Consider the following 17,464-nt stretch of genomic DNA (forward strand, 5'->3'; position numbering starts at 1 on the left):
ACACACAGTAATATCAAATTATTTACACTGCACAACAAAATGAACGCTACTCTAGATAATCGACAGAATTTGTAAAGAGAAAAAAAATTGGTACTAAGAGATTATATTTGCCTCTTTTGAATTGAATTTGTTCAATACTGAACATTTCCTTTATCAGTATAATGATTATTAGCATTGTTATCATCATCACAATATAGTTATCATGTGAAAACGTGAGATTATTAAACATATTATTGATAATGATTGTGTTTGGGTGCAACACTGGTAAAACATTACTTGAGACACCCCACTGGTCTCTCCTCTAATTTTGTCTCTCTTAGCAGCAGCTTTTTGCGGACGGTACTTTTACTGCAGCCATGATTTTTATGTATCAAAAATTATTGTGTGTGATTTATGCAGCCATTTTCTCATAATACAAAGTGCATGAAATGGCAATACTTTCAAAGGAGATTGTTATCAGTCATAGTCGAACTATCTTAAAAACGCAATGGCAAGACTTTATTTGCAGTAGTTCTTAAAGGAAAACTGTAAAAACCACAATGGTAAGAAACGAGACTTTTGCTTCCTTTGTCTATACTGGAAGTCCCTCTTGCAGCAAGTCGCTTGATAAAACATCCGACTCGGCAGCCAATTTAAAAGAAAAGAGTCTAATAATGTTGTAAATGTACTCTTAGAGATTTTCAGCTCTATCTTACTAGCAGATGGTCATCACTAGTTGGCAGCAAACAAAGATAAAATCTGTGAGCCATAAAGACATGCGTTGTTGGGCAAACTATCTCATCATGGTCCTGGGCCCCGTTTTATCAAAAGGTAAAATCGTTTTTAGATTTCCTTACCACCCAGGCTGCCATACATAGACTTACAGTTGAAATCAACTATATAATCAATTTCAACTCTTGATAAAACAGGGCCCTGATCACGTGGTTTGTAGTTTCTTCGTATAAACCAACCTGTCGTTCGCTCACTGGCAACATTCGTTTAACGGCGCCATCTATCGCATTTCATTAGACAGTGCACTCTCTCGAAATACAATAGTGTTGCAACAAGGCTGACATTCCACATCATCTTTTGGTTTCAGATAGAAATAGATGAAAGGACAAAAAGCCATATATAATCATTACAAATATCGATGCTCTTATATTATTGTAAGTGGCATTGTAACGTGAAATTTTCCTCAACAGAAACTAACCAGATTTGAAAGGTTACCTATGCAGAAACAAAAAATGTATATATTATATGTATAAATAATATATATACACTGTAAAAACATCGGTGTTAGATTTAACACCATGGGTGTTAAATTTAACACCGATCAAGTGTTAATAGAGGACCACACCCACAGGTGTAGAAAATGCACTGTGATGGTGTTGAAAAGTGTTCACCTGACACTTCGTGGTGTTAATTTGACACTGTACCTGGTGATATTTTGACACTGTACTGGTGTTAATTCAAAAATGACACCACATGTTGTTGATTTTTGATATTGCTGGTGTTAATATCAATGGTCTAACACCCGTCCAGCTTCAATAAGAGACCACACCAGCTGGTGTTACTGTGGTGTAAATTTATTTTCACATTTTTTCAACAATGTAGTATTTTAATGTAAAATTCTTGATCGTCTTGTTTAAATTAAAATTCAACAAGAAGTGCAGTTACTAAGAAACTCTTCAAAAAACGGTTTTATATTTGGAAATGACACCCAGAGGTGTTAATTTAACACCATAAATGAGCACCGAAAATTTAACACCAGCTCGGTGTTCACTATTTAACACCGGACTTTTTGCAGTGTATATATATATATATATATATATATATATATATATATACATATATATACACATTGTTTCGAGATCAAAACCTATAGTAAGTCTTTTAGCATCGCAAAGATGCCTCCCCGCATGTTTTGGAACAAGATGATAAGTTGTTCGTTATTGTTATTTCGTTTTCAGGATATTTTAACACATCGTCTCCGAGCCTGTGTCAACCCATTATACCCCAATGAATAATAAAGAATTTTATTGCATGTCAAATCCATTACCCAGTAAGCAATGGTTCAATGACACTTAAAGGGATGGTATAGTTTTAGTTTTGGCGGGGATTCAGATTTTAACTTATTGGGAGATATACTAGAAATCACTCGTGAAATATAAAAGAGCATACAATCGAATAGGAATTCGAAGTTTATTTGATGAATATTGGTTTCGAAACGGTTGAGATATAATATTGTACAAAGACAAGGCACAACGAAGTGATCCTAATGTTAGTAAAAGAGGAGTTCCACCTTTCATTAGGACCTCTTTATGTTTTGATATCCCAGCCATTCAAAACCAATTTTCATCTAATAGACTTTGAATTCCTGTTAGAATCATTCTGTTGTTTCATATTCATAAGAGGTTTCTCATTATCTCACAAAACGATGTGGGGAAACCTGAAGCCCATCTAACCAAAAACTATACTATCCCTTTAACTTCACAAATAATGTTACAGGGTATATAGCACAAGACTTGAAGATTCAAAGAGGCTTGTAAACTACATCCTGCACTAAATCTCCTATATCAAAGGATACTCCCGCATTATTTTCAGACGTTTGTATTTGATCATCTATAAATTGGTTACACTGGGTACAGGGTTTCAGAATTTGTAGTGATTTATGGGATGAGGAATGAGAATGTTTTCAAAATTCATAATGAATCATATTGAACGAGGATGATGACATAGCAGCTTCTTTTGTCATAAGAATGCACGATTCGATGCTCAGGGCATTAAAACAAAAGAAGAAAGCATGCATGAATTCGTCACAGGTTTAAGCAAGTGGTATTCTGATGAAATTACACTACTGCATTATTTAGCCTGCTGTGTCATCATCCATGTTCAATGTATTATGTTTTGGGTTTTTCAAAGTATTGAATTCTCGGCTCAAGGACCTCAATGAATTTAACAAATCTATATGTGGCACTATCTATTTACGTATGTACAACATGACGTGAAATTATGTAAATCATTTGGAATGTTCCTTTAACGTAAAAAGTAACATTGTGTAGCCTTTAATTGCTCTGGTAGGTAAGCAACTTTATAGAATGTACACCCATTGACGTGCTCTGTCGATACTTTTTGCCATCTTCGTGAAAAGTGGTCCGTGATTTGCACAATGTAATGATTTTTGGTGTCGGTGTAAATCTGGTCATAGTCACAAGTGCTTTTTCCCCGAATCATTGTCAATATCACCTTGAATCTGTCATATCGAGGTGTGGTTTGTTAGTCTATCTTCAGACCTTACGAGAGTTTTATCCCAACAGCACCAACGTGTCCCTACGCTCTGCCACCTGCTGTTCGTTGTAACGATTTCTCGACGCTCTTCAAATACGAACTGAATGAAGACTAGCTGTCGACTCCAGCTTTTGAATGGATATAAAGAAAACTGAGGAAACGAGAGTTCAAGGTACGACCAACCGCTGGCTTCTTGCCGCAATATCGGAATCAGACTACTTGAAGACTTAATTGACACTTGTCAACTGACGAAAGCACACATTCTTGAAAAGAGTACGGAGGTAAACGTATTAGGGAACAATAGATTGAATGGAAACTAGCTCATTGTAGATACGTGACGCTTTTATGTTTGTGTTTGAGCACAGTAAAACCGCGAGCGTTTCTATATGGCTTGAGTGTGGAAACTTTTTATTCTTTTTTTTAAAGGAAGGGGGTACAGGCGTGGTATCCTTCGTTAGGCACGCACTTGTTGCATTCTTTATCAGGCCTTACGTTTAGTGTATTCATATCAAGGATTTTACTTTACAAACTATATCTTTATCTAACTTTGTTAAAGATGGAACATGCGACTTTTTTTCCATTATCCACGCAGGTGGCATGTTTTTACAATACATTGTACTTGATTGATACTTAACAATTCTGTTTTAATGCTTCCTGAGATGAAACACATACTTCTTTAAGTTTTCGTATTGTCAAAATTCATGTTAATTGAAGAGTTAGACTAATCTCAATTAGTCGTAGACATTAATATTATTATGCATAATCACTTAAGGAACCCAACAGCAGAGGAAATTGTTAGGTACAGAACATTATTGGAATTGGATATGTAACGTTAACGGTCTGATAGGGAGGACAGAATTCGTTGAAATTAACTTCGTTGTTAAGGTATATGTTCTTGTAATAATATTAACTGTGTTAATAGACAACTTATCTGTAGCGATAGTGTAGGAACTGTCGCTAACAACTGGAGAATAAAATCACGAACCACGCGGCGATGATTTTATTAAAAATCGTCGTATCGTATTACTTGATGTATAAAATTAATGGTGTGACAGTAGCCAAGTAAAGTCACGGGTAAAACGTTACGTCGATTCTTTACTCTTTACAGTTCCTATGCTCTGTCAACATGGTTCTGAATTACAGATTTATCTTGAAAAAGTTGTGATTTTATACAAGAATATATCAATATACTTATCAAACTGTACGATAATTCCATGAGGCAGGTACTATCGAAAAATATCGGACTCAATATCATGGTCTGCCGGTGTCACACGACAGCATAAAGCTGAAATCTTTCACACGTTTTCCTTGACATCAAATTATCGTGGTGAAAGACTGCAACCCTAAAACAGATATCTTACCGATATAAACTCGTTTAGCCCGTGTTGTAAGTGGAAATAAGGGTCATCGCCCCATCTCTAAATAGCGGGCCACTTCGTTCAAAGTTTAAAACTTGGTTCTGGTTATTCATTTTTAATCCATTTAGTGCGACCACGTTTGGCTAAGCAGCCAGGGTTGTGTGACAACTTTTGAAATTCTCGGCCAAGCTCTCAAGTCTTAAGTCAACTCGGGGATGAAAGGAAAAGAGAAGAATAAAATAGACGGTTTCTTATGTGTCCATCTACTCCACAAGGCTTTGTCGACTTTGTCCAAACACGGTGAGGGAGCCCATCTATTGATGAGGCCAAGTTGGACGCCATTGAATTCGAGAAGAGCAATCAGTGTCCACAAATTGACACAGTTGAGTTGGGTTTCTATGTAACCAATGACCGCTAAATCAATTCAACACCGTTCAAAGAATCTTCGTGGAGATATAAAGACATTGGAGATAGAAAAAAAAAAACTTGGTGAGACGGGTTGCATTAGGCTAAAGAGAGGTAAAGGGAAATTGATTTTTAACTGCCATGTTGAAGGAGTGAGAGAAAGAGGGTAATGTACTGACGACAACGAACAAGTGTTTAGGAACACATCAAGTCAAGCGCATGTGACAGATAACCTTAAACATGTTAAATAGGATAACATTTGCGGAGACTTTCTCTGACGCGTAACAAAATGGCACAACTGTTCTTTAATTACTTTGTTTTAAAACTCACATTGATTTTATTGTATTATTATTTTTTTTTCTCTCTCTCTCCGAACACACGTCTTAATGACGAAAACTATTTTTTCCAGTATCATGAATTTTTTTTTCAATCAAGATTGATAGATTCATCATAACAAAACGATCGACTGAGTATTGAAAAATGTACTTCTGAATTTAGCTTTAGTCGAGCTTGTCTGGTAATTATGTTACATCCTTAATCAGAGAAGTTCCAAAAGATTGCCAATCTTTTGTGCATTCATGTGTGTTTGCGCGTATGTATGTGGGTGGTTTTCATTGAACAATACTAAGTATAATTCTCTTCTTGTGCTCTAATCTGGCACTCATAACTCACAATATAGAAGGAAGTGTAGCAGCATTGTGAGAAGGCTACTTCACATAACGTCTCGTATTCCACAGGCTGTACTATATGCCACATATTTAGACATCACACGATGAGAAATCTTAGGCCCGAATTCATGAAGGTGGTACAAATGAAACCATGGTTTAAACCATTGGCAAAAACCATGGAGCGCCAAGTGTCGCATGAAATATTTCGTTATGAAATCAGTCATTTCGTCGATGAAATGATTATTTTGTAACGAAATGACAACATTTTGTAACTAAATGAACATTTCGTCCACGAAATGATAATTTCGTTAACGAAACGGTCATTTTGTCGACAAAATGACCAAGTTCGTAACGAAATATTCCGTGCGACACTCTTGGCGCTCCATGGTTTTTGTCCATGGTTTAAACCATTGTTTCATTTGTACCACCTTCGTGAATTTGGGCCATTGTGTCCTTCCTTCATTACATATTTTTTTAATGAAGTCATGATAATATTTATCGTCTTAATAGCAGTCTCCATTACGACTGCATTACATTTTGTTTCAATAGTAATATTCTTCTTTTTTTTTTACCTGGAACCAACACCATTTCAATTAATTCATCAAGAGAGCCATGCGGTATCGCAGACTCAAGGCAACTGATGAAAAGATTCTAGTGTGCAGATCACCCATAATATAGTTACTTTGTTGTTGTTGTTGTTGTTTTTTTGTTATTTAGATTATTTGTACAATATATTAAGAAATTGTGATACCTGATATTTCCTCTCTATAATCTCTCATTGTCCTCATACTTTCTCCTTCTCCTCCTCCTCCTCCTCCTTCTTCTCTTTCTTTATACTGTCGGCTGCACCTTTTAATCTTTCTCTTCTTCCTCGCTTTCACTTTTCTCTGTCTTCTTCTACTTGTCTTTAATCTTACTACGTCCCCTTATCCTTCGTAAACAGCTCTATTATTATTCTTGGACTTCCGCTCTTACTTCGTTCGTAATTGTTTCTTTTCTTCCATAACTTCCATTCAAATTCTTCTTCAATATGTTTCTCCCTTTTCTATCCTCCTTCGTCTGTTTTTTTTTTTCTTCGTGCATTATTTTCTTCTTCCTCTCCTTCATCTTCTTCTTTTGCTATTTCTCTTTCCTCATCTCCTTCTGCTTTCTCTACATTCTCCTTCCATCTCTCACTTTCTCTACCAGTAACTTGTCTTTTTATCTCTTGCCTTTCACCCATGATATTAAGGGGAAACTGTATAGTCCTTTCCTCCTTCCCGGTGAGCAAATGTTGACAGTTCGCATCTAGATGCCCGACACCAGGCGGGCATGCATAGCGGAGATGCGGTGACGGTAGAGCTGGAGTCACAGCAGCCGAGCCCACTGCGGACCAGCGAGGATCCGTCCCCGGGTGGCGTGTACTCGCGAAATACGGCAGTTCGCTCCCTCCTTTGAAGATTACGTCCCCGACGACAATAGGGACCCTCTGGAGGATTTTAATCTTTAGAGCTTAGAGTGAATTGAGAAGAAGGTATCCTGATTGTTTGGGGGAGGGGGAGAGGAGGGAATGTAGTTGCGGTTCCTTGATCACACTGTCACTTTCTTTCTTACGATGTGATAATGGGGAGGGGGAAAAGGAGTCCAGGGGAAAGGGGAGAGAGAGAGTCATGATTTGGGTGAAAGTTCGTGAGAGATCGGAATAAATGAGACTCTTGTTTTATAATCAATTTGTCCTCAGTGTTGCAATTTTCAGTCTGTCCTTGTTCTCAATGAACTCTATATCAGCAATTTTTCTGATTATGATACGTCATCTCATACACACAAACGCACATATTCATATTGAGGCAAATGGCAGATTGCTTCGAAACAACAGCCCTGCAATGGTCATTACATTGTTGACGTCCGATTTTCCACATGAATAATTAGTTGTCTTCTCTTGTCGTCTTCCGGGGAAAAAAACATTCAACCTGTCCACAGTAAGAAAGTTGACGTTTAGCCTCTCGGAATGAGAGGCTTCAATTACCAAGTTCCTAGGGTAAAAATTATAGATACTATGGGTCTTAATCCAAACCTACCAGTCCACTCTTTACCCCTTCTGGAATATTACATCTATCCTCATTATTGTACACCTGTTTTATGTCAGCTGAGGAACTAGACATCTCATGTTTAGCACTAATATATCCTCATACTGTCCACCTTTCTCAGTATAATATATCCATTCATACTACATCCACTCGTTTATTCACCATATAGTGTTTAAGCAGTCAATGTGCTGATAACCCTTACAAACCACATTCGACTCAAATGCAACAACTGAAAAAAAAAAAATCTGTGAGATGTTAAATGATCGGGGTTGGTAGAGAGCAGAACCGTAAGAATTACTGAAGTGTGGTCTTGAATTTTATCAGTAGAGATATGTTTCAGGTTCGGCCGCATTCCCCCTTTCTTCAATTAGAAATGGTCTTATTAGCAATGTTAAGAGAGAACGAGAAGAAATGAAATGAAATAACGCACAATTTCCACCAGGATTGCCTAAATTGACTTCGCAAACAAACCCGATATGCACAATAAGGTTGAGAACACAGAGCTTCCTAGAACATCATTCTCACATTGTTTGTCCCCAATTCGTCGCCTTATACACGCGATACCACGGGCACGCTTTCAAATCCAGCAAAGGGACAACGGCATTTTCCCCCATTTTTCCCTCTCTCATATCTAGACTTATGATTTCAAACCGGAAAAAGAGTCAAGGGAAGGTGTATCAACCCCCCCCCCTCCCCCCTTCCCCATCCCGAGAAGCGGTAGGTATCAAGGTCGAACTGTTGTGGCGTACATTTTTGGAAATGTAACTTGTGGCCACATAATAAAGATCAAGAAAGCCGTTTCCTTCTCAGTTCTCCTACATTTCTAACTGTCTCTCCCTCTCCATTCTTTTTCTCTCTTTCCTGTGTCAGTTCTTCTCTCTTGTTATTCATTCCTTCATCTTTCTCTCTCTCATTCCTCCCTCTCTTTCTTCATATCTTAAAGGGATGGTACAGTATTAGTGGAGATGAGAATCAGGCATTTAACTTTTTTGTGAGATATCAAAAAAAAAAAAACACTTAAGAAATAGTACAGAGCATACCATTCTAAGAAGAATTCACAGATTATTTGACGAAAATCGGTTTTGGAATGGCTGAAACATCCAGAAACAAAGTAAAACAAAGCGATCGTTATAAAAGGTGGGTCCCACCTTTTATTAGAATTGCTCTGTTTTGGATATCTCATCCATTTCAAAACCAATCTTCATCAAATAAACGTTGAATTCGTCATGGAATCACATGCTCTTTCATATTTCATAAGAGGTCTCTCGTTTTTTTTTTTTTTTCACCAAAAAATGTTAGAAACCTGAAGTTAGGTCTCAACCAAAACTGTATGATCCCTTTAAGGTCTGTCTTCTCCATCTTTCATTCTTTCATCCTTCTTTCTCACTCACCATTTTTTTCCTTTTCATGAATGATGTTTGTTGTCAAATCGAGGAAATTAAGGAAATATAAAAAAGCCTCCCCCCCCCCAAAAAAAAAAAAAAAAAAGTGGATGAAGGGCAAAGGGGTAACATGGAGATCGACACAGACAAAAAAAAAAAATACCGTTACAGTATTGTGGCGAGTCCAAATAAAAAGAGAGAAAAAAGACAGAGAGGACAAAGTGAATAATATGACGGAGAATAAACAGCTTAAACGAGTAAATACACCTGCCTCTGTACACTGGGGACCAATTGGCGCTAGGTGGACACAAAAGCCCCCAGCGGCCGGGATAAGCCGCGCTAGTGGTCCGCGTGCGGGTATGCAGTGTGCCACGGATACCTTAATTGTTATTTTTTTTCAATGTTATGATTTCATGTCGACCATAATCAAACAAGAAATGTAATTTACATTTTCATTGTAATTTACATTTTCAATTTCCTTTTTTGCAAATACATTTTGATATAGTGGTAGGAATTATGATTACAATTCAAGTCTCTTTCGAATCAAGTCAGCGATAGTGTATGAAAATGTGAATGAGCAATTTGCGATGTATAAGTCATTTTGTTTGTCAGATAGATTTCCAGTATTCGAAGGTAGATTGTACCTCGATTAACTACGATAAGAAACTTCATCTCTCCTGTGTTTGTCTGGTAATGATAGAGCATTCTGGATGATAAATTAATTAGTGATTTATGGAAACATACAAAGAAAAGAATCGAAATCACATACAGTAACAAATTTAAAGCACACTTGTAGCAGCGGGTGCAATGTTTTATTCTCAACCTCCTTTCCTTTCACGCAGCTCATCTAATGTATCTCGTGCTCGATGTGCGATAGCATACCTAAATAAGATGTATTTCAAGAAATAAAATGTGAGAATTTTTGTAAGCTTTCACGAATCATACCCATTGTTCTATAGCAAGACTTATCAGTAGCAACAGTCCGCTCCTACTGCTAACCTCTCTGTTCTCCTTTTTCTTTTTCTCTTCACTCCCACATTGTTTTTTTTTTCTCCATTTCCCTTTACCCCCTCCCCCGCAGATCACTAATCACTAATGAGCATGTATTATATATAAATGCATAATGCACGACGTTTTATATCGTTTCATGTGCGTTTCACGACCCCCCCCCCCCCACCAACAAAAAGAAAGACGCTGGAGAGAGAGAAAAAAAGTGTATAAAGTATGAGAGACCTCAATATACTTTGAATTCCTAAGACAAACCTTTTGTCAGTAATGCATGTTCAATCAATTGTATCTCTTCGTATTTTTTTATGCTGCCTTCAGGACTCAAGATAGGACTATTTTTGCTGGGTTGCTCTACCTACACAATCATGGCACATGACATCGAAACATATTATAAGCGACTTCTGAACCGAACGCCATATAGAACCAATCGGGCATTCATTGTGATTCGGAGCGCACTTGTCAATTTGGCGTGTTTGCCGTCGAATTTGTATCACCGGGTATCAGAAAAATGCTTGCAAGAATCTTATTGACTCAACCTTTTACAGGCCCAGCCGATCATCCATTTCTCCGGGCCCGATCCGTCAACTTTTGGAAGTAGAAAAAAAAAGGGGGGGGGGGAAGAACGAGAGAAAGATCCGACACAATAGGAATGATATTGTTATTCGGTAGCTGTGTGTACGCGGTTGCTATGGGCGCGACATGCTTTCCCCAAAATTCGTTACCAAGTTGATGCACTGACACCGGGCATCACTATTCGTTTTCTTTGTCTAATTCTCACTCTTCCATCTCTCCCCCTCGTTCTTTCCTTCTCTTACTCATACTCACGAATGGAGATGGGAAAAGGAACCATATTCTGCAAAACATGATCAACATCTTGGCCATCTAAAAAAAAAAGAATAATTATCATCATTGTGATTGCGTTGACGACTGATTTCTAAGTTTACTCTCCATTTTTAAGAAAGCAATTGAGGAAATACGTGCAGACCCATAGAATAGGAGAAAGAATAGTTGATATTTTTTGAAGAACAATGATATTGTAGACGGAGAAATATATATATATATATACAGATAGATAGATAATAATAGATCATAGCGAATTAATCTACAGTACATCATAGGAAGAACTATACATTTCATAATTTTGATTCTTTAAGACCGAGACGACAACTTGAGTATAGAGAGTGTGTTGTCTCTCATCAGTCATTCTCCTTTTAATTTGTTTCGATTTTGTCAGAAATGAACGGAATTCCAATGTTTTGTTAACATTTCAGAGATAATATTTTTCTTTTTGGTGTTCTTTGTCAGGAGTGAATACAGCGCACCCGTTTATGTAAGAAACATTTCACTTCTGGTCTACCACGCTGTCATGATTGGCTTCCATCCTTTTTTCATGAAAGACTTTATTTCTATGCTTTTAATTATACAATGACAGATCACAGCATTTTGCAATATAATGTTCATTAACTACAGAAAGAAATAGATGCACTTGTAATAAGATATAGAAATGATAAATTATGACTCAAAAATAAAAATGTGTAAGAAGACTTGAGTTTATCTTATATTATTAAAAAAAAAATAGACATTGGTAGGAATAGCTATAGAAAGGGCAGAAGGCCGCATGTGCTTTTTGTCTAAGAGTCAATTCCGTATAGAGTCAGAGTGAAACACTTAACGCATTTGGCGCCCCTTTGCATCCCCGTGGTTTCTTTGAGTACGATGTATACAAGTTTTCTGCTACCATGGAGGAGGTAAAACAGTGACCTATTTGGCGCACTTCAGAGATAATGTCCCGAGTGGTACGAGTTACCTACCCATCGCTCTTAATCCTATCAAAGGGAGGCGTGAGTTTGAATAGTTTGGTCCCTTTAAAAGGAAGATGATGAGGGCTGGTGTTAGTAACGCCACCGATCATCATTGTATCGCTAAATCCAAACTTTCGGTTTGGGCAAACAGCATTCTGCTTTCACCGCACAAACCCGAGAGGCAACAAGAAAAGGAGAAAGCAGTGGGGCTCTACGCGATGACTCTTTGATTCATTCGATCTTTCGGCGGGAAAACAAACACGGCCATTATGTTCAGAATCTCGTTGCGTAGCTGTATTTGACTTGAAAACCCCCTTCTCCTCTCTAACCCTAAACTCTCTAATCATCGAAGTCACTAAGTCGCCCTCTGTTCATACAACGACGATGAGCTAACCAAACAGCGCCGACTGTTGTCAAGATTTTAAATCGAGTTAAACTCTGTTTGCTGTTCCACGCGAAGTGTCCAGTCCACTATGTTCCCTCCCCGGCTATTCATGGGCTTCTGTGTGGCCCGGGCGTTGCCTTGAGAGATACATCAAATGCTATGAAATGAGAAGAGATAGGGGGAGAGAAATCAGATGTTAATCCCTATTCTCCACAGTCAAACAAGACTGGAGATTGAATGGAGAAACGTTTTCGTTTGATCTGCAATCGAGTCTCGGCATGTTATAGTTACCGCTGCTAATCAGATTGAACAGGGCAAGGATTGTTCAACGTGTTTGTTCACTGCAGGTCCAGCTCTTTATCTTTTCATTCCCCACTTTGTTTTCTCTGGAACCAAGGGAAGGTGGTGATACAATGTATTGTCGAGACTTTCAAACCATCTCCCTCTACTCCTTTGTTCGCACCGTCAGGCAGGCATAGCGCAGATTTGCCCGACTATTTCCCTAGTGACTGAATAATAGTATCATAGGAGGCTATGATATCAAGTATATTCTTGACACCGCTGCAGCCTATCTCGTCAGCACCGAGACGGGAAGAAAATAGCGCCATCATCGTCAACTAGTCATTGTCTATTTGCTATTGTTAAAGAGATAAAAATCTTTGGTATGTTGACAATTCTAGGGGAAGGGAAGGGGAAAGGGGGATTTCAAATTAAAGTTATTATGATGAGATGTGCCAAGTTTATAAAGCAAGTTTACGTTCGCATTGTAATCACTCTATAATAGCTAAGAAGGTTCTTCTCGGTCCAACTGTGGTAATAAATCTTGAATGGAGACTCATGTCAGACCACCTAACCGAATGTCAGACACAGGGCCCGACTTTAAGGAATGATTGCCTGTAGATGAGTTTTGATTGAGGAGAAATAACAAATGAAACTGACCAAGAATCACTTTGTACAAATTTGAAGATCCAAACAAAGTATCAGTTTATGCAAAAATTTACAATGTAAATGAAAATTTAGTTTTGATGCCAGACGATGGAACGACGGCCAATCGCAAGGTGACTTTTCCATTGCGTTCCGACACCCTCCCACACCCCCTCTCCTTTTCTCAGTTTTCTCAGTTTTCTCAGTTGTCAGGGTGGATTCAGCGATTCCCAGCAGGCCCAGTGAGACACCAATTTGATGTGATTACATAGTTATAACACCTAACAGAATAGAGTTGTAGATGGTTTTATGTCTTCAGCTTCGGGTAGATGTAAAACCAATTTTTAGCTAGTCGCTAGATCGATGACACAACGAAGCATTCCAGTGGACAATTCAATGCAGTGTTCCAACTCTATTTCAAATCAATTTAACTCACTTTAAGATTTGTTTCAATTTTTAAACAGAACACAAACTAACAAGGTATGCAGATGAGATGACAATACAGTGACGTAAGTTTGTAAGTTGTTATCATTCTTTTGAAACAAATATACTTGCTTGCTTGATTTGTAGTCGTTTTGTTTGTTTGATTGATTTTATTTCATCACGGATTAAAAAAAAAAAAAATCTGATTTCAACTATTAGCTGGTTTTCAGCAAGGCCGTGAACATTCATACAAATCGTATGTTTTATACAAACAGGTTACAACGAATCAATCAGAACGTGTACAAATTAATAGTAACATGAAATATTATGCAATGTACAAAAGAAGGAATGAGGAAAGGGCTGTCATCCTATCAAGTACAGTAGGCTACCATTATTTTCTTTATTATGACGGCCCCTGCAACATGGTACATGTCATAGAAGAGATGATGCAACAATCTACTGTATTTTGTATCTGAATGATTTATAAAATTTGTTTGTAAAACTTTAGCAGTATTTTCTCATTGTAGAAAATCCAGCTTTACCAAAATCTCTATAATTACGTTCTTGTTGTATTTTCGTTCATACGGTGTATTCTTGAAAGAAATAAGTTGCAGAGATAAATCTAAATTGACATTTTGATGAGGAATCATTGCTAAAACTATAACTTCAACACGAAGAGAGGCACATTGATACACTGTGATCAGTGGAATAACACATGTAAACAGAATGAAACGCAGTCTACCATGGCTTCCACTGTGTTAGTATATACAACCAGAGACTGTTCACGCTATTGCATTTGGACGATCTTGTGACTTGATGTTACAATATAACCTAAATTTCTTCCTCTTGTTACACTTAAAGTGTTGCATCATATTGCGTAGAATGAATAATACTGGTACAATATACGCGTGTAGGCCCCAGTAAATCTTGAGTTATATTCATTTCACAAAGATCCTAACAAAGTCCTCATTGTTACTATTAAATACACGTGGACATAGAAAAAAACTATAAAAAAATGATAATCTGTCTGAAAAGGTGATTGGGGATTTACAGACTAGCGATAACATTTACCCCTTTCCTTTTTCCCCTTTGCAGTCTATTTATTGCAAGGAGACAGTTTCGTGTTATCTACGAGACGTCTTTCACCAACCTGAGGAGTCGTTTAAATAAATATCGAGATTTGCCAAAAGACCAGCGGGAGCCTAGCGGGCTGCCAGTCCGGCAGTAACACTCATGATAATAGCTGACGGAAGTCAACTGATATAGTCCCCTTAAACAGAAACACACAAAAAAGGTTAGAATACAGTATTTTGCAAGCGTCAAATCGCAACTTTTCATCTTTTGTTTTGGTCCGGAAAATAAGATAAGGTCGACGCCACTTTGAAGTGGTCTGAATGCTTTATTCTATTCGATATTTGGAATGGCACTTGTAAAAGTAGCCCAAGCTCTTATGAAAAAATAAAAACAAAACAGGATGTGAAAACTTAAATCGGCAACGTCTTTTTTCTTTTTTTCTTTTAAATAGGATGTATAACCGGGTTCACAGTGTTAACATACTAAATGTATCCAGCGAATGGCGAGGACATTGCAAAACAGATTTATGGGACAAGTTGCTTCCGAGTCTTGTTCTTGTTTTCAGGAGTTGCGCTCGGCATTCAGCGTAGACGACCACGAATACCTGAAAAACAGAATCAAAGAAATAAGAAAATTTTGCTATTAGAACCTACGCAGTCACCTAACAGCAAAATAAACAAATGGATAAATGAATAAAACGAATGAAATAAAAGCAAGTACATGTGTCACTCACTAAGTCTTTAACAAACCATTGCAATAAGGCACGCAAAGAACTGGTGATAATAATATTTGTTATTATGCCAATGAAAATGATGACGATGATTTTATCAACAACAATACAGATAGCTGTTGTAGCTATGATAATGATTAAGATATACAATGCAACAATGATAATAGCATCGACAATTTTATTGCTGTCACCATAATCATATTCAGTCATTGTAATGTCAACAGACACATTTAATGATTAAAGCTGAAAATAACAACTTATAATGAAATAATATATTTTCAAGAATGACATTATGCAATTGATTTAAATTCACATTGGACGAATGGGCCACTATATAGAAAGTAAGAACGACTACTTATGATGACGTAATGATGCGTCATAGTAACAATCAATAAAATTAAGTTTGCCAAAAATGTAGTCTCAATATAACGGACGCGTGATGTTTTCGTCGTCTTTGATCAAACAGACAAAACAGGAAAAGCAAGTCTCTACCTCTTGTCACGCTCTTTCGCCCATTTCTCTTTCTATCTCTTTGTCCTGCCATTTCTTCCTCTATCTTACCCTTGTATGTTTAAACATCAGTAGGTGAAACAAGGGATTGCACATGTATTAGGAATGACACGAAGTCAGTGATGTGATAAAAGTGTATTATGACATCACAGTGTCTCGCGGAGAGTTCGTCATTCCCTCCATAGTTCGCTCCTAAACATTCGGCCCCCTTCCCTTCCAGCGCACGACTTCGTTTGGTGCACTCTTGTTCGGATAATCCACCACGGAATACCGTCGACCTCTGCGTCATCGTATTTACCGGGTATGAATTCTCGAAGAGGAACGTGTAATAATCGAAGTGGCAAGAAGAGAATCCACGCGAAAACGAAGTTTCGTCATAAACAAGAGCGGGTTTACTCGGTCATTCTACGTCCTTGAAAGGGAAGAGAATTGCATGGGAAGAGTGGTCCGCCTTCCCCTCTTATATCTTTATTTTTTTGAGCGTGAAAACGTCTCGCAGGACGTTCTTGCAAACATCCTGTTTCGCTGCTCCACAGCTCTCTAATGGTCCTTCCGGTGTTGACACAGAGTTGAGCAAAATCGAGCAAAAAAAGTAGAAATAAACAAGAGAAAACAAAAATATGGAGGAAATTTTAGCATGAGTTCTGTATGGAATATCGTCTGAAGTTCTGGGGACCCACAGTTTTAGAACGGGAGATGTCACGCGCACTAGCTTCCGGAATTATCCATCAATGTACCGAGCTGGTCGTGTAAAGAGATGCTTAGGGTTTCGTAGGGACGATGAAAGGGGGAAGGGAAAGGGAGGGGAGGGAGAGGGGGCGAGGGGTAAGGAGAGACAAGGTGATAGGTACGAACACGGAGACAAGTGATCGTCCATTTCGTCGATAAAGCGGGAAGAAATTCGAGCGAGTTAACCTCTCCATCTTTGCCACTCTTCGCTAGTTCTTTAGAAACTCTAGTATGCAGATCACGCCTTGATAAACACGGAGTAAAGTTCCTTGATTGATATATCTTATCGACCTGTATAGTGATCAAACTCGAATACATTCCCAATTTACTCCCTGAAGAAACAAGAGGAGTCGTAGAGGGATTGTACAAATTTAAGCTCGCCTACAGTGGCATCAATCTCAACCCATCACGCATGCTCAGTGTTTAACATTGTGTCAAAGGAACAGAGAAAGCGGGAGGAAGCAATTAACGTCCTTTGCAATCAGTCCAATTTTAAACGAAGCACATTTTCATGCCTTTCACCGTCTCGAAGCCAATACTGAAGATATTGCAAATGTAAATAACTCAGACCACTATCGGGCGTTTAAGCAGACACACCCTGCTTATCATCTCTCGTGGAAATGATAGGAAATCTCGGTAAATCTTTGAAATCTGTTTGTTTGAAACCAAAATCTGATCTGAAGAAACTAGGCATCCAGTAATCATGTCGATTTATAATTGTAGCTCAAATTGT

Source organism: Diadema setosum, chromosome 13, assembly GCF_964275005.1.
Source record: "Diadema setosum chromosome 13, eeDiaSeto1, whole genome shotgun sequence".
Taxonomy (NCBI): Eukaryota; Metazoa; Echinodermata; class Echinoidea; order Diadematoida; family Diadematidae; genus Diadema; species Diadema setosum.